Genomic DNA, 27179 nt, shown 5'->3' on the forward strand with positions numbered 1-27179 from the left:
GAATTTCTGAATGGTAATCACAATGAGCAGAGTAGAATGCTGGTAGAATAGACTAAAATTGTTGGAAATACAATCAGAGATAATTTAGGTGACAGGAGGAAGCATGGGTAATAGAATCGTAGAATCAGAGTTGTAAGGGATCCACAAGGGTCGAGTTCAACTCCTGATGTGGTCCTAATGAGCACACTGTGGGGTTTGGGGACAGTTGTATAGTAAAAGCTGAAGAGCAGTAGTTTCAGAGCTTGACTCCATGAGCTTGATAAAGCCTTCCAACTCTGGATATTCTATGATTCTATGAAATCATCTGGGTTGGGATGGAGAAATGGAGGAGAGGCGGAATTCAAGACCTCACAGTCAATCAGAGTTGGATAGTCAGCTCCGAACCAGGCAATGCAAAAGCGCTGAGGTAATTGATAATCATTGGTCAACAGCTCATTAGTGACACACTTCAGAGAGGAGAAATTGAAACTGTGGAAATAGACCTAGTTTACAAAATTCTGATCTGAAAAGCACATAACAGATGTGTTTAGCCTTATCCCTATCAAACAATGAAATTGTCAGTATGCAGAACTCAGTGGTTTCTTTCCACACAGTTAAGAGAAGTACTTTCCAACATTTCCCTTCCTCAGGACTAGTGGTCCTTTTCCCCTGTGTTCATCAGTTTGGTCTTGCTATTTAGGCCTGCTCAAGTGATCAATGCAAAGTAGAGACCAATAATTTCAACACAGTGCCATTTCCCACCAGTTAGAGAACTGCTTCTGTTCTGCAGACAGGAGCAGTCTGTCCCAGGGGGGAGTCCATATGCCTCGTTTTGCAATATACTCAACAGAAAAACAATTGGGTTGGAAACATACTGAACAAGACAGGGCAGAGAACATATTGTTTATGTATAAATGTGTTTGGGGAGATTACTTGAATAGAAAAATTGTTTGAAAGTATGCGGCCATCTTCTGAAGAATGAAACCCATAGCAATGTTGGCTGACTTAAGAGTCTTCAGTAATTTTGTTGTCGAAAAAATGTCCAAATGTCCCAAAATGTCAAGTTTCTTTCTTCTTTTCAGCACCTGAGTACAGCAGGGATAATGCTTGGGGATAGGGTCACAGGCATGTCCTGAATAGGCTTGCACAAGCACATAGAAACCTATAAATTGTTCAGCATGCCACTTTGCTGTGGACCTCTCTTCAGCCTGTACTGAGAATAAGAGGAATGAATCTACGAATGATTTCAGGAGTGCAGAACCTATGATGAACTACAGTTCTTTGGTCCTGTAGAGCAATATGATGTCATTGTTTGCCTAATGACGTGTTCTGGCGTTAGAAATAGCAAAAAGCATTGATGATTCTGTTACACTGCTCGTGGAGCTGTTTGAGCTTCCCACTTTTCTTCTTCCCCCCTCCCCCCACTGGTATCTTCAAAAGATTGTAAGATATTTTGGAAAACTAATTGCTGATTTTGAAAAGATGATGCAATTGTGAGTTCAGCTAACCTTTTCCCAACTCAGGAGGTTGGGATGAATGTAAAGAGCATACTTCTATCTTGCTTGAACCACTGTGGATTAGATTTTTAGGGAATTTAGGCAAATAACTATCCACACAACCCCCGGGGAAGAAGTAGATCCAGCAGACTTCTTTCACTAAGTAGTCTTTCCTATAACATGTAGTGCTGCAATGCTTGATTTTCTATCTTTCTAACCATGTGATCCAAAAAATCTTGATATGCCTATTTTACAGGAAAACTGAGACAGAGTAACTGGCGTGCATAAGAGTACATGACAAATTTGGTATCAACAAGCATTTTCCAAGTTGTAGCCTAATCATCCAATCTTCCAACTTCTCTCTTAGTCCTCACAGCTACCCCTCTTCTGTACCAGTTCTCAGACACACCTGGCAGTTTTGCATCTCCAGTGCAGGTGTTAGTTTGGATATAGAAAAATAGCTGATACTTGACCTTGTTTTGCTTTACTTTTGTACTTAGAGTAATCTTAGTTTCTTAAAATATAGCGTGCCAACATCAAGGCTATCTTTACACCCTAACCTGCCTGGCTGACAAATAAACAGCATGACTGCACATACTATGAATGGAGGCATCACTGGAGAGCACTGTACATTTTTCTGCCCAGGCAAGGTAAGTAGTGAACGAACCTACAGACTTCTCAATGCTGTTGAGACACACAGTGAGAATGAGAGCAAGGACAAGCCCAGCATCCCATGCAGAGTTTTGATTAGACCATCTCCCTGTCAGCTGGGAAACCAGACATATAAGGTGCAGTAGGCAATGTGTGACTGTTACAGGAAAATTACAAGAGTTACAATTGAAGGCTTGTTCCCAACAGAGGAGAAAAAAGGAATTGCGGGGCTGTCTCTGCCCTTGGATGCCCCTCTGGGTACCGGGAGCTGGCAGTGACCATGCATTTTTGTGTGCAGGTGTCCAGGAGGCTGTGGTGACCTGCCTGAACAAGCAAACCAGGGAGACTGCAGATGAAACATTGTGCATAATGAGCCGCCGTCCTCCACAGCTGCTGAAAGCCTGTAGCCTGGATCCCTGCCCCCCAAGGTATGCATCTTGTATCTTATCACCAGGAGTATATGTTTTCAGGACGTAGGAGAGGTGTGATCATCAGTGAAGATGGCAAACTAATCAGAAAGCTCTTCATGAAGCTGGGGCAAGCAGGATCCATCTGGTTAGGATGCTTAGATGCTAGGTCTGGAAATGTGTGTATAAACTAAAACTTAATATTTGCTACCACTTGATTTTTTTCAATATTTTGAACAAACATGCTCTTCTGCATTTCAGATATTAATTTCTAATTCTTAGCTTGTTCTGTATATATTCTTAATTTTCTTGAGAGTATTAATTCACTGCCTCAATGGCAGGATTTCACTCTAGAGAGAAAGTTTTCCCAAGAATAATGATAAAGAGCATGCCTTTGTTCTTGAGCCAAATTCAGTGATAGGTCAAAAGTTTTGTGGCAGGATTAATTTCTTCTCAGTAGCATTATCCTGTGAGATTAGCTACAGGGGCTTATAAATGGATTGTTTTACTATGCATCATCACTTTCTTTTAAAAAAGGAGGAAAAGAAAACAACCATTATATCTTCCATTTACAGTACTGTTGAAGTAACTTATTGTATCAGTTTAAAAGGAATGCCCAATACTTTTTAACTAATAAATATTGAATGATGAGAAGATGAGGTGTATAAAAGAAGCATAAAAATGTGGCCTTAACTGCTGAAAATGTACTGTACAATTCTGTACAATACTTACACATAAGTAAAGATTCATACTTGAAATAAATTGAGGAGGTGTTTTCATTTACAGTTTGATTTGGAGTGAATTAACTACCTATAGAAGGAGTGAGACTGATTAAACAAAGTGTGCTGAATCTGCCGAGTAGGTCTGTCATATCTGCAGTAGCAGAGTAAGCTGTTCTATTTCTGACCATTAAAATTTCCATCTTCAATTAAGTGATCCATTCCTGATAACTTCCTAGTCTCTCTGCTAACATTGTTAAGCATTCAAAATCTCACTGACAGAGGAGTTTGTGGTGTGCAATTACTCATTAGAAATGTAGCTAAGCTGACTTATTTCACAATGTCACCAACTGTTTGTAGAGCTTACTCATTCACAGCCCTGGGAACAATTTGAAGCACTTATAGAGAGGTGAATGACAATGTATTTAATTACTACCCAGCTTATCCACAGATTTGTATTGTTTTAACTATATTGGACAGAGGATTCGTTTTTGTTTTTAATTTAATGAGAATCATAGAATCATGGAATCATTTAGGTTGGAAAAGACATCTAAGATCATTAAGTCCAACCATTAACCTAGCACTGCCAAGTCTACCATGAGACCATGTCCTTAAGCTCTACATCTACAAATCTTCTGAAGACCTCCAGGGATGGTGAGTCAACTACTTCACTGGGCAGCCTGTTCCAACGCCGCACAACCCTTTCAGAGAAGAAATTTTTCCTAATACCCAACTTAAACCTCCCCTGGTGCAACTTGAGGCTATTTCCTCTTGTTCTATCACTTGTTGCATAAGAGAATGTACAGACCCCCACCCCACTACAACCTGCTACAACCATTTATAGTAGTCACACTGTCACAGCTCCTGATCTAAACAAAGTTGTTCTTATATGTCAGACAAGTTTATTCCTCTTCCCACAAGGAAGCGGACTGTACTGTCTAAAGCTAAGATTTTCTCCAAGATCTAAGAAACAGTTTCTCATTCAGAGAAAGTTAGGGGAGAAGTGTATTAAACTGCCATTCTATAGACCCTGCATTGTGCCCACAGATCAGTACTGTTACAGCTATTTGAGTCGAGATACAAAGTGTTTTATTAGAAATTTGATTTTATACGTAGTAACCTCTCTGACACCATCATTTTAAATATAACCATAACCTTTCCTTTCATGTATTTTTGGGTTAGACTCAAATCTTGGTAGATTCTCCCATGAATCTAAAAACTTAATTATGTCTGTTTCATTTCGTTGTCAAATGAGTTTAGAACATTCTCACTCTGCATGAGGAACTCCATTTTTTTATTGCAGAAAAATGAGTAAGTTACTAAATAGATTATCAGTACAAGCATCAGGGTCTCAAAGGGGAAGTTAAAGAAACAATATTGGGTCTGGATGTGCCCTTGGAACAAGATTCTTGCATTGCCTGACTGTTGCAAAAATTGGGTGTTGCAAAAAGAACTGCAAAGAAAAAACATTCAAACATAAGCAGGCATTGGGAATCTCTCAAGTTCAGCCTGTCCTGGTTCCAGTTAGGACAGAGTTAATTTTTCCTCCTAGTAGCTGGTAGGGTGCTATGTTTTGGATTAGGATGAGAAGAGCGCTGATAACATGCTGATGTTTTAATTGTTGCAGAGCAGTGTTTACACCAGGCCAAGGACTTTTCAGCTTCTCGCTCTGTCCTGCCAGCGAGCAGGCTAGGGGTGCAGCAGGAGCTGGGAGGGGACAGACCCAGGACAGCTGACCCAAACTGTCCAAAGGGGTATTCCATACCATCTGATGTCATGCTAAACAATATATAGGGGTGGCTGGCCGGGGTGGGGGCGCCGGCTGCTTGGGGATAGGCTGGGCATCGGTCAGCAGGTGGTGAGCAATTGCATTGTGTATCACTTGTTTCTTACACATTATTATTAGTAATACTATTATCATTATCACTATTATTATTATTGTTATTATTATATTCCTGTCTTAATAAACTGTCTTTATCTCAACTCACAGGCTTCACTTTCCCGTTTCTCTCCCCCATCCCAGAGAGGGAGGGGGGAGGGTGAGCGAACGGCTGTGTGGTGTTTAGCTGCCAGCCGGGTTAAACCACAACACAGCCACAGTACCATAAGTATATACATACATTCTCCTCTTCTCCTGCTGAGAGAGAGAGAGAGAGAGATGCATGCCTGATTTTGAAAGACAGCCTGTTTGTACCTTTTGCACTGCTAGAATAGTTCAAGAACAGTTCATCCTAACAAAAATATTATCCCTGTAATACTGCCAGCCAGGTCAGCAAGAAGCTCATGTTATCTGCTGTTTCTGTGGCAGTACTGCTCACAAAACTTGGACTTGTTAGAGAATTACTTAAGCCCACTCACTGTTGTCTGAACACTGCCTCATTCATGAATCTGCTTTCTTTGTCCATTCAGTCTAGTGATGACATCTCCTTCTCTTCTTTCCTGGACTGATCATTTCAGGAAAGGAATCTTTGGACTTGAGGAGAGTCCTATTGCTCAGTGGAACAAAACCACATGTTCATGAATGTTGATCTTACAGATAGGCAAGTCAGGTTTCTTGTATATTCTTTCCAAGCCATTTACATGTATTTCCAACAATCTCATTTCTAAAATGCTTCATTTTAGATATTGTACAGATTACAAATGATCAGTTCATTGCCCATCCTTCTCACCTGCTGAGCTTTTTCTTTCTTTGTCTTCTGGTATCTGCAAGCTTGTTGATTTCTTCTTCAAGAACAGCTGTTTTTTAACATTTTCCATATGGCATAAACTTAGGCCTATGAAAAGGTGTTGGCTTACAAGACAGAGCCAAGCATGGAGTGCACCAGTGTGAACAGAGACAGGGAGCTTTGGACATAAAGCAGCTCTGGTCTGGGTAGCGGGGTTTGAACTTAAACTCTCCCTCTACTTCTTCAGAGAAGTGTGCGAGAGGACTTCATAAACTGGTAGGCACAATATATTTGACAAATTAGTGGTTCTTGTGTTTTTGCATTACTTTGGTGTAGGTTTAGGGCAAGGGATATTATCCTGCTCCACTGTAGTTTCCAAAATACGTGTTCCACCCTGCAGTCCTCATTCATGGCCTGCCATCTGCCATTACAAGTACAATTTGTGCACTTTCTGTCTTATTCCTCAAACCTTCCTGTATTACCTCTTAACTAGATTTCCACCTTTACACTACATACTCTGCTTCACAACTGTTTACTATATTCATCTTTGAAAGGGGTTACAGAAGACTTAGTTTCAGTGTATTACACATGAAGCACTGAACAACATCCTCGTAAGAAGTTGATGCTTTGAGCATTAGCCCAAGTCTAAACTTGAGCCAAAAAACAACTCATTTGTTTATCATGCCTAATCTGGTCTGTGCACCTATATCAAACACAGCCATTGCTACCATTTATCTCAGTGTCTCAATTATCACACAATGTAAAATTCTTCTGTGAGATACATTTCTGTATTCAGTATGCCTGCTAATCTCTCAAAACAGTTCTCTGCCAAACAGATTCACTTACCTGAAGTTGCCATTCATGTTGCCCCATATGCATTCTGCATCTGCTGTAGTCCCTCAAAAGACCCACTGGACAACCTCTGACTGTTCAAAATGTTGGCATAAAAACACAAACCCTCTTTTCTGACCTGATCTAATGGTTGATGAACTCTGCCTTCAGTTCAAGGAGCAGCAAGAGTTATTTGCTGTAAGGAACCATATATTGCTTGAAGTATGTCAGAAAGTTACTCCAGCAACCAAAATTGCCATTTGTAGAGTTGTTGCATATTCCATTTACCCTCTGTTCTTCTTTGACCTCTGAGTTCCTCCTGTATTTTCCTCCATTTGGCTCTGTTATATAAATATTGGCTCTCTGCCACTTTCAGCTATAATGAACTGCAATATTCACTGATACCAATAAGCCTAGAGAGTGAATGCAGGCCACTTCTGTCATCTCCCAGAACACTCTCACTGAGCCTTTGATCTGCATGCATGTGTTGGCTGCATAGGCTTCTCTTTTAATGGATTACCTTCACTTGCAAGGAAGATGTTTTTTGAAGAAAAGATCCTTACTCTTCCTTGTGCACAGCAGCCCCCTGAATCTTACCCTGCCTGTTGCACAGAGCAGTTCTGCTCCCTTGTCACATTAGAAATACTGAAAATTAGGCTGTAAAATTTTGTCGGACTAGCACTGGACAACAACTAAGTATGACTTATTTCTCTGTTGCTACTCTTAATTACAAATAACTTTACCTTTTAAGTTTTATTTCTTAATAAAGTATCAACTTTTTCAAATATTAGTTACATCTCACTTTTCCTCTGAGATATATGCATACTTTTCGTGTATTTCTAATGTTATCTCTAATCTCTAACACAGACTGAGTTATGGAAGTAGGGAGATTACTTCCTAGAGACACGACTCAATGTTTTACCATCCATTCTTAGCTCTCACACTTCACTTCAAAGGAGTCTGATTTTACAGTGAATAATTTAACAGCTGAATGGAAAATTAGTTGTATTTAAATCATTACTTTTTATGCCCCTTTCTTTGAAACTAGTTCGATTATAAAGCCAGGAACTCACCTTGGAGTCCTCATCTTAGTCCTGTAGCCTCACAGGAAACAATGCTTCCCATCCAGGATTAACACTAATTCTCTCTGCTGCCCAAAGTTGAAGATCACATTCTGAATGGTATTTAAGACCTGACACTGAAGATACTTACTCAACCCAAGAAAAATCTGCTAAAGAATTCTCATGAAAGCTTTTCTCACTAATAAAATAGGAAGATGTGCCACAAACACAGCTCCAGATCAGTAACAGAAAAGAAAGGGAGAAGTATGTGCTCCCATTAGACTTCTTCTCACTATGCAGCATCCCATGCAGGATGCACAGGCTGAGGACAGGAGGCAGCCAATATTAATGTAGTATGTGATTTAGTCCATTGCATGTGCATATACACAGCTGCCACCACTCCCTTGTGCACTGAGTAATGTTTCTATGCAGGCAGGTGTCAGATGTTAAGTAAGATGCTTCCAGGCAAACTTCTCTCCACACTGATGAATGTTTATTTTAGAAAGAAAAAAAAAAAAAAAAAAGAAGAGTTCTTTTGTATCACTTTCATATGGTTTAACCGCATAAAAATGACAACAATTTCATTTTTTTAGAACTAGTTTGTGAGGTCTTTGTGTAGAAGGGTATTTACTTCTCCTGTGCAGTATTCAATTTTCTTGGCAGTGCTTAAAGGGATTCTGTCAGGACGAACATTGTGTATCTCTAGAAAATGTCCTTCACTTATAACACCTAACAGCTTAGTATGCTTTGTTTTTACCATATATACCATGCATACAGGGACTGATCCAAAGCCATTCTCTCCACAGGGATGCTTTGGTTCAAGCTTATATTTTTTTTTTTTAAGTTCTGCCTACATCGTTTACTTTTTCCAGGCTGACTATGGGGGTGCAAGAGTGTTTTGTTCTGAAAGGTAATGGCTCCACAGGGGCAGCTGCTCTGATTCTAGCAGCCTCTCCTGCCATGAGTAGCTGGTTAATAACTGGTGTCATTTTCTGGTCTAGCTAGCTAGCAGAATTATTATGTGGGGTCCAGTTTCTGTAGAAAAGAGAAGGAAGTTTCAAAACTGAGGCAACAGTACATTATTGTCCCTGTTGTTATTTGCAACACACTAATGCCTAGAGGCTCCTGTCTAGCTGGGAGTCCCATTGTGCTAGGCAGTAGATAAAGACAGAGAAAGAGATCATCCCTGCTGCAAAACTACAGACTAAGCAGACAGCATGGATGAAACCCAAGAGAAAAGAAAGTATTGTTACGCCTTTGCAAATCTGAAGTTGGGAAATGTGGGAGAAGAGCATGAAGCCCAGCACTTGAGTGTTCTCATTGTACTCAAAGGGGCTATTCACAAACTCACAGGCTAGCCTGTGTCTCAGCAGTGCTGGTCTCAGTCACCTCTGGAGTCCGGTGAAGAGCCAGGAGAAGGGTTCTGTTCACGCAGTCCCTCGGTTCTTCACCCGAAATGCTTAGCCACGATATAGCATTGCTACTTTTTGTCTTGTCACAAGAAAGAGGGAAAGTTCATTTATAAATAAAATTAGTTGGATAGAACTATTTAGAAGCTCACGCTCATGTTAAGTGTTAGGGGCTTTTTTGTTTTCCCTTTAAACAGCTTGACATTGGGTTCAAGTGTCCAGGCTATGTTCTATTGAATATGTGAGCCCTCACAAAACTTGAAACTCCTTGAAGTATAGCGTGTTAAAGTTGAATTTATCATTTGCAGGCAAGATTTCTGTTAAGTATGTTGAAAGAATGTTCTTTATAAGAAAATGGCATTATTAGCTATTTTTTAAAAGCACCTCTAATATTTTTACAGTAATGGCAAAGAGTAATTGTGTTGTGATATAAATATAGATTTTCAGATCATTGGCCCCTTTTTTGGCAATTTGGAGCTTTGCAATTGTTCTCTTTCTTTAATTTAAAGGATCTGCAAATGCTCACGTTTTAAAAGATACTGAGCATGATGAATTGTGGAAAGTGCATGTTTACCTGAAATTAAGCACATGCATAAGCACTGCCCAGAGAAGCCTGACTCACTCAATAAGTATGTTCCAGAAAATTAGTTACTCCTTGACCTATAAAAATTACAATAGTTATTGATAAAATCACTATTTAATAACATATTACAGATTATAATTATAATTCATAATATGAACTGACTGATATTTCCTAGCTGGGTATTATCTTTTCCTAAAATATGACCATTATTAATTCACTTTTGTTATTTTATAGTTACTGGAGGTGCAAGAAATTTAGTGCTCAGGTTGGTCTGGCTTTTCACGGTCTTCTGTTGAGTTTTAGACCACACGCATAACATTGTGTATAAAAATTAATAAATAAAGGAAAACCACTGCTTTGAGCAATCAAATCAGGTTCACTAGTTCATTCAGACAAATGTATGTGTCCAAATCACCAATTCTAAAAAGTAAAAATAAAAAATAAAAATTAAAAAATACTGAGGCATCGCAACAGTCTGCAAGAAGCAGGAGATGGTTCATCTGGAAAGTGCCAAGTTTCTATGATCAGTTTAGTGTTTTGAATTTGTGATGATACCTGAAATAATCTGAGTTTTAAGACCATCCTCTGCTCACTACACTTTCCTTTTACCTTTTGAACGCCGTTGTTTGTTTTTTTAATGAAATACAACAATTGAAATATTTTAAAGACTAGGTTGTGCTTAAATACATAACTGCTATTTAGGCATTTAGGAGATGGAAACAGAAAAGTGATGAAATCATAGACCTAGAGCTAGGACAAGCCAGGGGCTTGGGGGAACAGATATGCCAAAGTTCTGCTGTGAAAAAGGCTAAAAAGCTACTGCTTCTCTGTTGCTACATATTCATATAGGTTTGGGCACTAGTGGTGGAGAAAGAAGGAGGGATCAAAAGAATATTCCAGAACAAACCCATGCAATCTCTTCAATGGGCTTTGGTAAGCACTACAGGAAGTACCAAACCAATGACTTCAGCTGGACTATAAACTAGCAAGAATGCAAATTTTTCCTAAAGTCTACCCCATAACAACAACCACAGTCAGCGTACAAAGATGCCAAACCCAATTGTGTGAGCTTTCCTTAGCTTGATCCTGTAACTACCTAATTTACCTTTTTAAGTGTAAGATTATCCTACTTGAATTTTAATTCTGGCATTATCAGTTGCATGCAGGATATCATGCCATTCTTCTCCTTTAAATTTATTTTTTTATTATTTTTTGCAAGTCATACTAATTGGAAAAGTCAGTTCGGTGTGGCCAAATCATCAAAAATATAAATAAATAAATAAAAAGACAGAGGAATGTGCAAATAAAGACCATATGAAATAAGAAACGGATTATTTGAGCTCACATTTCATAACACTCTACAGTAAGGATAAAACTGTATTACTGCAGCAAGACAATACTAAAAAAAATTAAAAATAAAAAGAATTACTATCTCCAACAGAAGAAAGATAGGTTATAAACTACTTGTAGTAGTACTCTCCTACCTATTTTACAAAGTGGTGCAATCACCTTTAGCTATTATAAAATAATCCTACAGTCCTGTGATTCTATTCAATAAGGTTATCACTGATCTCTCTCTATTTGTGTAGGACTGTGAAATTCTGCCAATCATCTATATCATCTGTGATTTTGGTTACTTGCATATCCCTACTCTACTTTGCATATCCCTACTCTATTCTACATTCTTTGCTTTGTATCTATGAAAGCCCAAAAAGTCAATGAAAACACAAGGGTAAGAGAGAATTTGACCTCATATTTCCTGAGCACCTCTGAGAACTCTCCTATTTAGAGCAGCTGGAAGGAATTGTGAATAAAATTATATTATGGGTAGGGCAACAGATGCAACCTGCAACAGAAAATTCAAACATTAGGAAAAAAAATCCTTTCTCTTTATTGAAATGCAACATTTCTTTCTGGAAGAAGAAACAGTCACCCTCTTCTGCAGAAGCCAAGATCTCCAAAGAGTTTATGTGGCCTGCTGGCCACTGAGATGTGAACTGCCAACAGAAACATTGTGCTCTTATACCAATAACAAACAATGAGTTGCTGGAGGCAACAGCTATTACCATCACTTGAATAAAAGCAACTTTAGCAACTAACCATGTATGAAAATAGATTCTGAAATAAGAAAATGCCTTCTTTTCAGCACCTACTCAAACATCTCAGTTTAGATCGTGCCAAAAACTGAAAGGTAGCTGATATCCACATTAATTCTGACTGACAATTTTATGGGAAAATCTGGGAAGACCTATCCCCCAAGATCATTCATATGGAGAACATACTCCAGATTAGTTTAGCTGGCTGCCAGATGTCACTCCTATTCCACTGCTAAATAGCTCCCAGTATCAGACTTAAGTGGCCTTCAGTGTATTACAGACTGGAAAGTGGCCATAACAACTTCTTCCTCACTATGCAGGGTGTATTGATTTTTAGAAAGGGTTAAACACATTTTTCTGGTTGTTAATGGCAAAATGCAGAATAGAGCTGTGGCATTTAGGGAAGAGGAGGTAGATTTCACTACCAAGGCTGTTGTCTAAAAGCAAACTAGAGTGTCATTAATATTGCATACAGTGATGCTCAGGGCAAATCCTGTCCTACTATAAAATCAAAGTAATCAGCAGATGGGGCACAGAAGGGGAGCAGAGTGGCGTTTTTGGCCTTTGCATTATTATCTACTGAGGAAAATATATTTCTTACCTACAATCTTTTAAATTTGTTTATGGATATTATTGAGAGAGAGGGAACAAATACACAGCACAACTTTATAAAATAAAAAGAGAAGTTAGAATAGTTCTGTGAGAGTAGGATGATGGTTTTTTTTCCATAAAATGTTTACTAACATGGTGCATTTTAAACATGCTGAGCCGTTTCCATTGACTGCTAATCCTAAACTATCAGAGTTTTTCCCCATAGCTCCTTCATAAATTCTGCTTCTTGTTGCTGACATGTTTCATAACTTTCCTTCATTGTCTCCCTCGGTCCTGTTGGAGCCAGAGGGTGTCTTTCATCATCATCACTCCTTTTAGTTTCTGCCTGGCTTTGCTTTCTACAAGGGCAGGTTGTCTGAGCTTTCCTTGTCCTGAATGTTTAATTTACTCCCCTGACAATCAGTTTCAGTAACATCATGCAGGCAAGAAAGCTATTCTTCAGGATTAGAAAAAGTGTCAGTATCTGGCTTTTGTACTTTCGTTTTGGATGTAGGAGTATGCTCATGTCAGTCTAGTGTTTTGTCTGAAGTGGATGGGAAGACTATTCTCTTATATTCTCACTCTGAATACAAGACTTCTTTGTATATGTGTTTCTGTATATCTCTGAATTGCCTTCTAGTAGAGTACAAGAGTGAGACTTGACATTTTAAGCAATTTTCTGTGTATCGCTGACAGAATTAGAGGGTGTTTTCGGTACTGACAAACACCAGAAATCTGGTTTTCATGTGATAAACACTGAAAATGAGCCATGAAAAATCCTGTTGATTCAGAATTTACACAGCTAGCACAGAGAAAGGTTGGGTCAGTAGTAGTTGTTTACCCAGACAGTAAAGAGGGTCTTTCTGCTCTCCTGTTACATCTTTCAAGGCCATAGCACACCCTACTCAACAACAAGAAAAAGCCTGCCAGGAACCCCAGAAACTCCCCCGGATTTTCTGGAAGAAATTCCTACTCAGGAATTCATCGATGTATTCCTCTGATGAATATTGTTACTAGCTTTTTTTCTTTTGGTTAAAGACAGAAAAGAACCAGCTAATGAAGTCCATTCAGTCTTGAAATACATTATCTAGGCTCCTGCCCATCAAAAACTTTTAATGTAGAACACAAAACTTGTTCTTATGATATTGCAGGAGTCCAAGAGACCTGAAGCCCAAGAGCTTCTAACAAAAACCAAAAATGCAGACGAACAGTTAATACTCTTCTTAACCTCATCCTTCAGCTACAAGAAGGGTCACTTTGGTCAGAAAAGGAGAAATCCCTTTCATTTACTGCTTCTTCACTCCGTCATTTTGAAAAGAGAAGGATTAAGGCTACTTCATATTGTGCTTAAGGTTTTCTCTCCTGACCCCTTCACAGATGGGAGATTGGGAAATGGAGCACCTGCAGTCTTACCTGTGGGGTTGGATTGCAGACACGAGATGTCGTCTGTTCTCACCTATTATCAAGAGAAACTAACGAGACCGTGATCTTGGCAGATGAATTGTGCCATAAACCTAAGCCATCCCTCGTGCAAGCCTGTAATCGCTTTGACTGCCCACCCTCCTGGTATCCTACAGAATGGCAAGAGGTAAGAATGTGTGAGTTAATCTCATTTTATGATTATTAAAATAGTCATGCATGATCAGTAGATTGTTTTGAGTTAGCCTATTAAGAGGATTCATTAATCATTCTAATGAGCTATTAAAAAATGAAAAAGTGTGGCTTTTTGCTCCTTAATGAAAATGAATCAGGATTTTCAGAGGCAAATAATGGCCATTGCTATTTCTAATGCAAGATTACTGAAAACTTTTAATGGCTGACCATAGGTTCCAAACAAAAAGATCTGTAATGTGATCGTCAGCTGGAGTCAGTGGATTCCAGTTAGTAGTGAATTTCTAGGTTTCTAGGAACACAAAGCTACAACAATCAGGGAGGAGAGGATCTCTGGAGCATGATGGGTATTCCTTCCATTCTCAAATAAGAATTTAGTTTAGGGCAAGAAACACTCCTCATCCTTCAAAGTCACAAATAAGTGTGAGGTACTTCACGAAATGCATGCCTTTTTACACTAATATTGAAAATTTCAGTCTACTCAATGGATCTGTACAAGGCTTTCTGTCTTTGGTAGGCTACCTGAAATAAGTTTATTTGCTGCCATCTGGTTGCAAATGAAAATACACAATTCAAAAGACTTAAAGGTGTTTATGTTGGATATGATACTGCAGAAGGAAGAAATTATACTGTTGGGCTGTTGAGAGGAATGGGAAAATTCACTGTACAGTGGAGGTGCAAGCAAAATGTCTATTTAAACCTTCAGTTCTGCTGGGTGTAAGGATTCATTCCATGTTATCAAAAAGCCATGAGCAGTTGGCACTGTGCTTACATATTACTCCCAGTCTCCATCTATAAAATCTGCCTTTGACTTAACAGCCAAGGAGATGTTAATGTACTTACCTAATGAAGCTGTTAAATCTGTGAAGCCATACTTCATGGGAGACCTCTGGATTTGGGCAGCCTTCCCAGTAACCAAAATTTATGCCAGCCTGATGTTCTGTCAAAACTAGATAACTAGCCTATGGCATTAGTCCTTTGTTTAAAACAATTGAGTTATATTTCATGCTTTAACATTAATTTGTCTACTGATATTCACATACACATATTTGCTTAGTTGTACTTTTCAGTGTTGCTAGGCTGTATCCACACATGAATGCTATATTGGTAAATAGCTTTTTACTAACACGTAATATAATAAAGTTAGCATATGCTATAAGATGTGCCTGTGCTAGTTAAAAAGCCTATAATTGGCCATAGTCCTTACAGAAAGCAATTTTCTGCAACTTTATTTGAACAGCCAGAAGAGACATTCATTATATGATACTCAATGTCTTCCTCAATAGTGTAATCACACACATTTTTGCCTGTCTAAAGTAATGTTTTAGGCATTTTTTATATCTGCACAGAGGCTCTCAATCTTGTTGAAAGATGAAACAGATCTTAGGGAGGATGGCACTCAATTAAGTGTAAAGGCTTTAACAGGAATCAGGAATTAAATAAGACTGTCCAGGTTGCACCTCTTGTGTTAACTGCTGTCTTCTCTGGACTAGGTGGAGACAGAGGATGTGTGCTGCATTTCACTGCTGTGGATTAACTAAGGTCCTCTACACTTTGCAGGAAGGACAGCTGTATATTCAGCTCCTCATTATGTGGCCACTGAATAGTTCTTGTGACTCCCTTTTACCAGGAGAAAATGACATAAACAATGCACTTCTCTACATGTAGTCATCTGCCTCTGTTGAGAACAGTATAGTGCAAGAAAAAATAAATTAATCCACTAAAATTAATTTCCATCCTCTCATTTTTTAAAGATGTCTGTCTTCCTTCTTTGCACCACCAACCTGTGTACATAAGAGGTCCACCCTGTAGCAAAGCCAGGCCTGGCAGTTCTGTCTCACACAGGTTTCCTGTGGATGGCCTCTATGTGAAAACCTGCATCAACAGGCCAGTGCATTGCACTTTGTCATTATTACCACTGGTTGACTCCTGGGATGTGCAAGGGAAGAGACCATCTGGATGGGATGTTGGTAGCTGAGACTTCATCTGGAGGCGAGCCCCAGCCGCACAGCAGGGCTGCCAAGTCAGGGGGTAGCCAGCATGGCTGCACATTGTTTCAGGAGGGAGTACCCAGCAGCCCAAATCCTGCAGGAGGCTTCTTGGAAGACAAACCTACAGACCTTACAGAGGTCTCCACATCACCCTGAGACCCTGAGAGGTGTTCCCACCTGTGGAGAGACAGAGGGCCATGCAGGAAGGTGCCTGTAAAGCTTCGCAGGCAGTGGAGGGAAACATCTGCACCCCACGTGGCACCATTTGAAGCCATTTCTTTGATTTAATCTATGAAGTTCATCATGCTTTTCCAAGCACTCTCTCAAAATAATTTTAAGCAAAGAAACAAACAAACAAAATTGCAATGCACAGCATTTTCTTTTCTAAGGCTCTTTATGCTTGTTAAGGGAGGATTCTCTGAATTAAATGCCTTTAAAAGACCCAGTGTTCCTGGCAGATAAACACAGGATAATTATCAGTGTTGTAACACTCCAAGCAATTTTTTTAAATAACTCTTTGCAGATTCAAGGCTATTTATTTTTAAACAGTTCTATTCCTTAGCTAAATCCATTAGGATGTTCATCGTGTTTTCAATAGTGTTTCTGGAGGAATATGGATATAAGCTTTCATTTTTACAAGCCACTATAAATATCGACTCTGCAGACCTCAAATAGGAGACATCCATTAATAAATCTTTGTCCTTCTTTGTTTTATTACTGAGTAAGTGATACTTACTTCTTTCCACAAGTGGAAACTTCTTTCCACAAGTTTGAGAAAGGACCAGCCTCCCTGACTCCCAAACAATGAAATTGGTGTTTTTGCCTGAATCCTGTGCAGTATATGCATGTGCGTGGATGCTCATAAGCATGTGCTGAGGCAGAGAGATGGTTGGCTTTCCCTCTCTGCTTTCAGTGGGGACCATCAATCCTTTCTGTTAATTATTGTTTGCATATTTTTGTATGAGCAGAAGAGATCAAAATGATGACTGCAGTAGAAGAAGCCAAGGCCACAGTACCACCAGCAGTTTAGGACGGCATTTGCCAGCACTTCTACCAGAGGAGTCAATAGCTGCTGTGGGGAGCTCTTTCTTGCCCTTATTTGTAGCACCCATTCCCTTGAATCTCCAGAGGTGCTGTGCAGTCACACAATCATCCTGGTTAAAGCCAGCCTGAAGTGTAATTAGGTTTAGCCTAGATTAATTTTGCACTCTGGCTCACTGTGCAAGTGCTCAAATACTTATGCCAGTATATGTGAAAAGCAGAAAAAAAAAAAAAAAAGAAAAAAAAGGAAAAAAAAAAGACAATAACAACAACAAAACAAAACAAAACAAAACAAAAAAACAGGAATGAGTAAATGGCAGAATTAGGTGTATGGATTGTCTTCTTTAGTATCAGTCTTGCCCTATGTTTCCTTAAGCTAATTTTTGAGCCAGGCATAATTAGGTAGCAATGTGGGGAGATGCATCTCTTTAAGTCAGTACTCTCACAAAGCCCTAGATCCCCTCTAAAGGGGTGCTGGGGGATATAGGAACTGGCTCTGCTCAGGAGCTGTGGGAGGCAGGAATGTCAGGAGACACAGTGCAAACACTTTGCATGCATGGGTGGGTGAGGTGAAACTATGGCACATCTCTCCTGCCTGTGACACAAGCACAGTTCTGTGTTGTAACAGAGTTGTGAGACCTTTCTGAACACAGAGACAGCAAGCACATTATTCAGATGGGATGTGTCTAAATAAGATGTGTCTAAATGTGTGTAAAAATAATTCCTCTCAGAATTATTGCTTCATATTGTCTGTAAATCCAAGTGAACTTTGCTGCCATTGGTCTACCCCTTTCTTCGAATAATGTGGGAGCTGGAAGGTTCCACTGGAGAAAAGTCAGCAGAGATCCCAGACCAGTGAAATGGTTCCAGGGGTGAAGGACAGGTGCAGGCACAGCTCTGGTGCAGTAATACAGTATACTAGAAAAGTGTTCCTGCGGACAAGGAGGAATCTTGTTACTGTGTTTGGCTTTCTCTGGCATTTGTCGATAGCATTTGACACTGAGTAGCGAGTTATTTTTCATAAAACAAATCTGTGTGAGTGACTGAAGGGCAAGAAGCAAGAAAAGATCTGTTTTGTCTTACTCTTTTATCTGGTCATGATGAGAGACTTCCTGGGATTTGTTTGACTGACAGCGGGAACATGCTTTTGTTGTGTTTATACAGTGCCTAACTCATTTTGGCTCTGGTATATGACTGCAGTCCTTAGGCAATCTTGAAATAATACTTTTAATCATATTTTTCTTGATTTACTCTCTCCTCAGGAATGAATTGTTCTCAAATGAAAGGCTGATAAATGTTTTCTTTTGCTGAAAACTAAAGTATTGTTTTACTTGCTTAATTTTTTGGAAGCTTTTGAGCTTCATAACATTCTAATTGGGACAAAAACTATTTTTACTCATTAGAGAGCAAACCAAACAGAACATAAATACATCTTTCTTTAGTGTTCAAGTCTGCACTTCCATTCTATCTTTCAAGAAAAATGTATATCCTAAAAAATGAGGCTCACATTAAAATTTATGCATATCTCTCTCTAAGAGAGAAGGGCCTTTCATGTCTCCAAGATTTTATAAATAATTTTCTTTTTAACTGCCTTAGTATATATTTTAATATTTCGTCATGTGGTTTACTACTTCTCAGACATAATTCCTTGTTGCAAACTATAAGCAATTCCTGGTAATTTCAGCATAACACAACATCACCCTTCTCCTTTACTAGGTGAAGAGAGAAATGGAATTGAACTGTCTGGACTACGCAGAAGAATTGGGAGCCACCTATCAGCCACCACAAAAAGATCTCAGAAACAGGGCAGAGACACCAAGCTTCCAAAAAAAAAAAAAAAAATTTAAAAATAATTCAGGAGACTGCATCTGTTTGTTCAAAATTTCCTGCCCTGCATGGGTAGAAAATAGATACAGAGAGGAATATTTACATTAAAGAGAGAGGGGAGGTGGGCTGTCTGGATATTAATCAGCCAGTTTGTTGTGGTTTAACCCGGCTGGCAGCTAAACACCACACAGCCGTTCGCTCACCCTCCCCCCTCCCTCTCTGGGATGGGGGAGAGAATTCCCTAATTCCACACAATTGGCTCCGGTGTCCCAGCACCGGAGCAGCCAGGTGACAAGCTGCTCACCTATACAGCGACCAAAATCTTTTCGCATATCTCGTAGCTCACGCTGGTATAGGGTTCGGGTAGTTACTGTTGATTTTTCGACATCCTCATCTTCATCCTCCTGCACCTTTGATGGCCCAGCCTCGTCTTCACTATGCCCAGACCTAGCAGAAGACTGTCTGCGTTCTAAACGACCTGAGTCTCTATACCATTTTTTCACCTTGTCTACAGGGGCAACTTGCACTGCTACAGGTCGTTTCTCTGACCCAGCCACAGGGTCTGCCACAGGGGTTGGAATACCCTCTGCGGGGTCAACTTGCACTGCTACAGCTCGTTTCTCTGACCCAGCCACAGGGTCTGCCACAGGGGTTGGAATACCCTCTGCGGGGTCAACTTGCACTGCTACAGCTCATTTCTCTGACCCAGCCACAGGAGTGGGAGCAGCTGCAGGAGCTGGAGCTGCTGCAGGGGCTGGAGCGGCTGCGGGAGCTGGAGCTGGAGCGGCTGCAGGAGCTGGAGCGGCTGCAGGAGCTGGAGCTGGAGCGGCTGCAGGAGCTGGAGCTGGAGCGGCTGTAGGAGCTGGAGCCGGAGCGGCTGCAGGAGCTGGAGCCGGAGCTGCTGCAGGAGCTGGAGCTGGAGCGGCTGCAGGAGCTGTCGCTAGGTTGATAGTAGCATCAATTGCAGCTCGATAGGCACAAGCCAGACCCGAGCATGCTACAGTGATTTGTGTCACTTTGGAACTGCCAGAGTCATGACACCTTTTTTTCAAGCATTCTGCCAGCTTTTTAGGATTTTGCAGTTGTTCAGGGGTGAATGTCCAAAACACTGGAGGTGACCACTGCTCTAGAAACCTGCCCATATCCTCCCACACTCCCTGCCACTCACAACTATCCCGCCTCAAGACAGATCTCCGGATGAGATTCCTAAGTAGTTGTTTAACCTTAAACAAAACCTGAAGCGCATTCAGGAGACATAACAACAAGAACATGCTGGTCTGAGTATCCCAAGGATATTCAACATCTCGGAGAACCACCGTAACTAGCTCGGAGGATAAGAGGGTGGTGAAGGAGAAAGGGAGAGTGAACAGGTAGGGAAACATGTCTTCCCCTGTCCCCTTCACAGATTGGCTCCCTAACGAAAACAGGCAATAGGTGTAATTGCTAATAGTTTCCGAGATATGGTTTCCAAAGTATAGAGTCGACGACAGTGCTGAGTACAAATACCAGGTTAGAGTCGTGACCAGAAATCTCATCATTTCATAAGCCATTGTTACACCGCACAGTACCATAACAATCTTAAACCAGGGCCCGGAAAGGATAAACAGTGCAACAGGGAGCACATACAGAAAGTAACGTGCTATAAAACTCAATTTGGAAAACAGGCACAGCAGACTGGAGATTAAGGCAATCAACATCGTGACTAGCAACTATTAAGCAGGTCCAATACTTATACCAATTTTAGTTTAACACACTCTGGTCAAATCTGTCGATATCTCAACCCTTCGTGCCCCACGTTGGGCGCCAAAAGGACTGTTGTGGTTTAACCCGGCTGGCAGCTAAGCACCACACAGCCATTCGCTCACCCTCCCCCCTCCCTCTCTGGGATGGGGGAGAGAAACGGGAAAGTGAAGCCGGTGAGTTGAGATAAAGACAGTTTATTAAGACAGTAAAATAATAATAACAATAATAATAATGGTAATAATGATAATAGTATTAATAATAATAATGTGTATGAAACAAGTGATGCACAATGCAATTGCTCACCACCCACTGACCGATGCCCAGCCTATCCCCGAGCAGCCGGCCCCCCACCCCGGCCAGCCACCCCTATATATTGTTTAGCATGACGTCAGATGGTATGGAATACCCCTTTGGACAGTTTGGGTCAGCTGTCCTGGGTCTGTCCCCTCCCAGCTCCTGCTGCACCCCCAGCCTGCTCGCTGGCAGGACAGAGCAAGAAGCTGAAAAGTCCTTGGCTTGGTGTAAGCACTGCTCTGCAACAATTAAAACATCAGCATGTTATCAGCGCTCTTCTCATCCTAATCCAAAACATAGCACCCTACCAGCTACTAGGAGGAAAATTAACTGTCCTAACTGGAACCAGGACACTCAAATAAACCTTCCTCCTTACCTTTTGGAAAGAGCACACACTGCTGTCATGACAGCCATAAATACTGAAGGTTATTTAATGGGTTATTATACTAACCTTATAAACCAATTGTTGAGGCCAACAGCAGGTTGCAGCTGTTATACAGCTTTCACATGAGTTAAAAATCAGTGGAATGCCATACTGCAAGAAGTCTTGAAGGACAGGAATTCAAGACTGAACAGTTAAGTTTTGAAATGCAGTAGGAGTAGACCTCATGCATCTCAGAAAAGAGAAATATGAAAATTACAAAAGGAAGAAAAGGCAAAGCAATCAACTGGAGAAATTCTTATTTACCACACTCAAATTTCCACCATTTTTCTCACTAATACAAACTCTTTTTTAATAAGCTGAATTTGGATAAATATTTACATCATAGCTACTGTTATCTAATATGCATAATACTATCCTGTAAATGAAGATCTTGAATTAGTTTCTGCTGGTGAAGACTTTTCCATACTGTCTGACACTGCCAGTAGCACAAAGCTCAGGCAGACACTTAAACCTAAATCATCCAAATCATGTGCAAGTGCCTCATTTTCCAGTTGTGGGGTATAGGAAAGGACAGCTTTTCAACCTCCGTACTGTAATTTTAAGTTGTTGCTTCCATGTCTTTTGTATAAATTTCTGAAAACAAACAAAATATGTTGCTTCTACTTCCCAAAATATTTTCATTTTTTAAAGTCTGCTGTGACATCTCTGTTTTTTGTTGTTGTTTTTGTTGTTGTTATATTTTCTTCTTGGCTGAAACTAGACATTGATTTCTACCCAAATTCACAAGTAATTTTTGCCCTCATTTGCCATGGTGCAAGTGTGATGCAAGCTGACTGACTCTCATCTCCCACAGTGTTCACAGACATGTGGAGGTGGTGTCCAGAAGCAAGATATGCTTTGCAAGCAGCGCCTGGCAGATGGAAGCTTGTTAGAGCTGCCAGAAACTTTCTGCTCCATGCCAAAGCCAGTTACCCAACAAGCCTGCAAAAATGAGGACCGTCCCAATGAATGGCTTCTCTCTGACTGGTCACAGGTATGCTCTTTGTATGCATAAGTATTGATTGTGCTGTTCTGGGTGACAAAGTTTCTCAGTCACTTGAGATGAAGGAGCCAAATGTGCTCAGACTGCACAAAGCCTACTATGCTCAGTTTTATCCTATTATCTGTCCTTATCATCCTGGTAGGGGATGTGACCACTAGCTCAATGTGCGTCTCTGGAGATTGCCTCTATAAATGTGGTTTGCCATCCAGCCAAAGCATTAAGACCTTCCTTCTGGCATAAACACAACCCATGCTCAAAACAATAAATTCCTGCCTCTGTCCATGCACAGCGTTTGCTTCTGTTCATGCAAGGCATCCACGAGGAGTAATATTCGCTCCCTCAGGCTCAATGCTTTTTCTTCCCAAAGACTCGCATTTTGAAGGCAGTTCAGTTGTCAAGAGTCTTTTCCTGCTGGGGGCCACTCCAGCCTTTCCCTATGATGCAGAGGAGAAGGGAGGAATTACTCCAGTCTGCTGTAGGCATATCGTTACAGATGCCAGGCCTCTCTCACTCTAGGACACTGCTTTTGCAATGTTAGCTAGTTACTTCCTTCCTTCAATTTAAGAATGGCAAAACAAACTCATTCTGCTGAAGTCTCTAGCATTCCCCAGGCTCCCTTTCCAGTCCCACACGGCTTAAGAAAAAATTTCTTTACGTTTACAACAGCACTAATGAAAATACAATTTAATCTTTTAATGCCAGTAAAAAGAAAACCATTCTCCCTCTTGCAATCTCTACCTCTGCTCTCCTGGTTCTCCTTCATGAAAGCAGGTAGAAAGTACCTTAATTGTAAACGAAACAGTGGTCACCTCATAGAGCTGTCTTACCTGCAGCCTTCTTGTGGTGATCTGTCCACATTTCACTCAAATAAATGGTTGTTCTCATTAAGACATGTCCATTCTGGCAGTGAAGGCGGCAATTCTATTCCTAATCTCTCTTCCTTAACAAGAAGTTGCTACATGGTTTATATTGACATACATACTACTCATATTTCTGCATTTTGGCACTTTTTAAAATCAAATCTGACTTCACTCTTCCCTCTCCATCTCACTTGAAGGCTGCCTTTTTGCCCTTTTCACCCTCAGTTTGTTTTCTCCCCCTCACTCCACCTCCAACCAACATGTGTATTGCACTGTAGACATGGGATGTAGTGCAATGTGTGCATCTCTGTGCTGGTAAGCCTTACAATGATCAGCCTGCTTTCCAGCTCTTTTGCAGGCCACCACTGGTGTCCCAGTGCAATGGACCACATTCTCAATTACTGTGATTCTGTTTACATAAGTATGAAATAAAATATGCCTGCTTACTTCCCCCGAACAATATACACCTGTGCATTGAGCACTGCAGTTTGGTATTAACGGGTTTGTACTCTTTTGCATAGCCCATATCTGTTAACTACCAGAATTAAATAACAGTATCTGAAACATCCGTTTATAATTTCTGCTAGAACTGCAAGAGTGGCGCTCAGAGATTAAGCATAGGTCAAAGTGATTTTAGCAGAACGGAATTTCATCTGCGAGGTGCAACTCAACGTGGTCTGCTCTTGGCTATGACCAGGAATTTTTCAACCCAACAGACACAAATAAATAGAAACAACATGCAAAGACAAGCTATGCAGTATAGCAGAGTACTGTTAAAAGAAGGGATATCACTGGATAGAAAAAAGGGGGGACAGTAAGATTCAAAACCGCAAAGGATAGAAATACTTGTTATTTCATCTCCCTACTGTGCCTGCATCATCTGTAGCTGAATGGCCAAGTGCTGTTCTGATTTCTTCCCCTGTAATACATTGAAAGCTGTAACTGACCCATATGGTGGTATGAGTATGCAAAGTGGGGTTGGAGGTAAGGGTGAGGGTGGTGGACAAGGAGCACTCCTTTACTTTTAATAAATTTTGTTCCTAATGTTTCTCATTCTGTTCCTAGTGTTCAGTGAGTTGTGGAGAGGGAACCCAGAGTTGAAACGCTATTTGCAGAAAGATGCTGAAAACTGGGGGTTCTGTCATCATCAATTCCTCATTGTGCCCACCTTTGCCATTCTCATCCTTGATCAGGCCTTGTGCACTAGCTACCTGTGCAAGTAAGTGAAAAAGACACAGGAGTGTCTGGGGGAAGTGGGTTTGAATATCCATCACTAAGAAATTCATGCTGTCACATGCTCCATAATCTTCTCTTGCACTAGTGTTGCTCAGTATTGCAGAGTGGTGGCGGCTGCTCCTGCTGCTGCTGCTTGTCTCTGACCAAGCATGCTCTGTTTAGGAATAAGACAAGTCAGTGGATAAAAGCTATAAATCTTACTGTGGAGCTGGTTCTGACCCAATGTGCCAGAAGAGAGTTACTGGTTTCTGGAAGAAATGGCACAAAATTCTGATCCAAAACTAGATCTAAATTTCACAACTGGAACATAGAGACTTAGAGATACTGGACAGTGCCTGAGCTACTAACACTCTGCTAAGATAGCTACAAAGAAAATGGTTGGTAAGGAATTTTGTGGAAGATCAACTAAAAAGTTTTTTTTTTTTTTCATTTTGTCACTTGGAACTCTCTGTGACTTGGAATTTGTAAGGAACCATGCAACATAAGTTGGATGTATTTTATGGTGGTATTTCATGCATTTTCTGCTGCCCTTCTCAAAAGCAGTAGTCTCCCTACTTGGCTTGCAGCAAGACAGCTGGATATGTGAAAGATTGAATGGCAGCCTAGCTTTAGCTTAGAGTAGATTATGAACTCTAAAACCTGTTAAATGTTGGGTATGTCGGGGAGAAAATAAGATGTGACATTCAGAACCAAAGCTAAGGCCAAATGTGGCATGGTATTCAGTAATAATACACTTGTGCTGTTTTGTTTAGTGTTTTGTAACAAAGATATCGGTCATAGAGATCTGGAAACTGAAAGTTTCCACTTTAATAGTATATACCCTGTATTTTTAAGCCTATTCCAGACAGTTTTGTTCTGTTCAATGTTATTCCTTGAGTTAGCATCATTTTCACTCCTCCTTACTGCTGTGATATGCAAGATCACATTGCACTTCAGGTTTGGGATGGTAAACACTTGTCTTTTTTATGTATTTATTAGGTAATAGTCTTCATTTAAATACTTTAACAACAAGAACTACCTTTCCATTGGATTTTTCTCCCTCACATAAAGTTTATCTTCCTAGCACTTAGGTTCCTGCATGTACCCTGGACAGGACTACTTTTGCATTCCTAAAGTGTGCCTTGTTATTCCTTTTACTGTGATTGGTCCAGCTTAATGTTCAGTAACTGGTGGCCAGTTTCTCCCATTATCATCTAATGGGTCAAACGCTGCCAGCACCAAAGTAAACTGCTTGGTTTTTTTTTAATGGTACCACATACTAATAGTATTAATGATATTTCAGGGCACAACAGGCCAGCTCATAAGCAAAGTCCCCATATTGTGGCCGTAAAGAAAGTTTACATCCAGACAAGGAAGCAGAAGAAGCTACACTTTATTGTCGGTGGGTATGCCTACCTGCTACCCAAAACCTCCGTTATTCTCCGATGCCCCACGAGGAGGTTCCGGAAGTCAATGATCACTTGGGAGAAGGATGACAAGAGGCTCATCAGCTCAGCTCACATCACTATTGCACCCTACAGTTACATGAAAATCCATCGTTTGAAGCCTTCGGACACTGGGACATACACCTGCATAGCAGGGCCAGCCCGTGAACATTTTGTAATTAAACTAATAGGAAGCAACAAGAAGCTCATTCCTGGGCAGCCAGCTGTCATTAGGGAAGAAGAGTCCATGAGAAAGGCCAGCCTAAATGAAGCCTTGCGAACACAGGAGAAACATATCAATGGGATTCTCTTCAATGGAAGCAAGGCTGAAAAGTGAGGGCACATTGCTGAGCCTAGCAGCTGGTATGATGATATTGTCTCAAGGCTGCTACAGCACAGGGGTTGGCCAGGGGAAAATCTGGAGTACTGGGAAGCCCAGGAGTCCATGGAGAGAAACGTATCCTCAGAGGAAGACCAGAGCCGGGAATATAACCTGCCATTTACTATGGTCACAGAGCAGAAACGCTTAGATGATATCATGAGGAATTTGTCTCAGCAACCTGAGGAGCTTAAAGATATCTACACTGAGCAGCTTGTTGTACAGCTGGCTCATGACGTTTTTAGGAGTCACTTGGAGCATCAGGAATCTGTCCTCAAAGCATCAAGGCGAAGAGTTGACTCAACTTCTGTGGAATACCCTTTCCACAGATGTGTTTCTGGATTTACTAGCTCCCTGAGGACATAATCTGCTGAAGCACTTCTTCCCACCTCCATGGGCATGACAAACAGCTTGTGCAGACCTCATCAAAAGCCTGCCATCCTCCGAAAGATTTCAGCAGCACAACAGCTTTCTGCTTCAGAGGTTGTCACCCACCTGGGACAGACAGTGGTCCTAGCCAGTGGCACACTGAGCGTGCTGCTTCACTGCGAAGCAGTGGGAAACCCAAAGCCCACCATCAGCTGGGCTAAGAATGGAGAGGAGGTGAAATACAGTGATAGGTAAAATAAATTACTTAACTTTTAAGAAAATAGTTAACATTTTGACTCTTCAGTTTCCATGCTTTAAGGCCAGTCAATCGTATGTGCCAAACCACATTTTGCTGTAGTCTGGTTTCATAGCAGAAAGTAGGACTATCACATGTGAATTGGCAAACAAGGCACTATAACTCTTCAGAAAGGTCTGGATGCCGAATCAGTCTGGTGTGACAAACAGAAGCTTTACTTTTGTTTCAGTAA

General features: G+C 40.7%; 1 pseudogene across 1 annotated transcript in view; it reads left to right on the forward strand.

Annotated features, from left to right (window-relative positions):
• The window catches only part of LOC310888607 (ADAMTS-like protein 1), a 106006-nt pseudogene that overhangs the window by 17051 nt on the left and 61776 nt on the right, over positions 1 to 27179 (forward strand). The window contains exons 4-8 of the transcript XR_014589229.1: positions 2425 to 2554; positions 13867 to 14077; positions 22235 to 22414; positions 24349 to 24502; positions 25802 to 26942. The product of XR_014589229.1 is annotated as an ADAMTS-like protein 1 (transcript). The remainder of the gene's footprint in view (positions 1 to 2424; positions 2555 to 13866; positions 14078 to 22234; positions 22415 to 24348; positions 24503 to 25801; positions 26943 to 27179) is intronic.

The sequence above is a fragment of the Anser anser genome (genome assembly GCF_964211835.1).
Source record: "Anser anser genome assembly, chromosome: W".
NCBI classification, from domain to species: Eukaryota; Metazoa; Chordata; class Aves; order Anseriformes; family Anatidae; genus Anser; species Anser anser.